Below are 1382 nucleotides of genomic sequence, written 5' to 3'. Positions count from 1 at the left end.
CTTCTTTGTTATTTCTTGCTCACTATCCATCTCAACATCATAGTTCGCATGAAATTCTCTTAAGTGCATTTTGGCTTTCATAAAGAGTTCTTTTGCTTCCTGTGGTTTTCCATTACTTTCTAATTCACTTCCTGCGGTTAATACAACATTATCAACATACAGATTCTTTGCTACTGCTGATAATTTAGAGCTTTCTTCATTCAGTAGATGTCTAATGACAGCGACCAGTAGAAAAGGTGAAGACACCACGTCGAAGGAACTCGCGTGAATCGGTAAGTAGCTAGGTTTTTTTGAGTCACTTCCTTCGTCTTGTCTTTCAGCCATAAAAACCTGATGACATCTCTGTCTTCCTGTTTTAGGCTCACTTGCAAAAATGCTTTCTCTACAACGACTATCACCAAGTAACGTCCTTGTCTGGGCCGTAATAGAATTCCTGCTAATGATGGCATCATTGCTGGTCCCCTATACAGACATTCATTTAGTGATGGGCTTTCGTTCCTCTTTGCTGATGCGTCAAATACTACCCTAAGCTTCGTGGTGGATTTCTTAGGTGTTATTATCGCTTGGTGGAGCAGGTAAGATACTCGCCATGTTTCATTCTGATTCTTCACCCTTTCTATGATTCTTTCCTCAAGTAAGGTTTTGATATACTCATCGTAACATCTTAATAATTCTGGAGACTTCTTCAGTCTTCGTATTGTAGTTCGTAGACGTCCCCATGCCAGTCCATACCCTTTTGCTGGCGTTATCTCTTGTTCTTCCATGGCCAGCTCAACACATCTCCTTTCTTTGTCCGTGGTGAGCAATTTTTGAAAAGCTTCAAGGGCTTTTTCATCCTGATAATCCGTCATTAAATGTCTAATCCCAATTGCTTCTAATTTCCACGTTTGTTCAATCTAGTCCATGTGAATTTGCGATTCCTTCTTTGTTATGTTTACAATTGTTTGGAATTTATGACTCGTCATTTCTGTTTCCTGTATCATTATCTTGTGTCACTTTCCGTTTGCCGCCTTCGACCACTCCTATTTCTGTTTCCATAATCATCCATCTGGTGGGCGCTTTATGGAATTACGAATGACTAAATCTGCAATCTCTTCTACGCCTAACACATCCGGTTTTCCCCATTTACCTTCAACTAGTTTGTTTCTTTTATTGTTTGTTACATACGGTATCCGTTCGAGTATTGAATCGACAATGTATGGTTGGATATTCTTCACATTCCCGGACAGCGTTTGAACTCCGAAGGTTATCTTTCGGCTTTCGTATTTCCTTGTGCCCACTATTCCTGTTATTAACATTCCCAAACTCGGTGATGTTTGTTTTAAGCTCAATTTGCTTACTATTGATTCTGTAACATAATTACAATCACTTCCTGTATCGAA

This window comes from Loa loa (assembly GCF_000183805.2).
Source record: "Loa loa unplaced genomic scaffold supercont3.782, whole genome shotgun sequence".
Taxonomy (NCBI): domain Eukaryota; kingdom Metazoa; phylum Nematoda; class Chromadorea; order Rhabditida; family Onchocercidae; genus Loa; species Loa loa.
Note: the sequence above shows the minus strand (reverse complement) of the source record.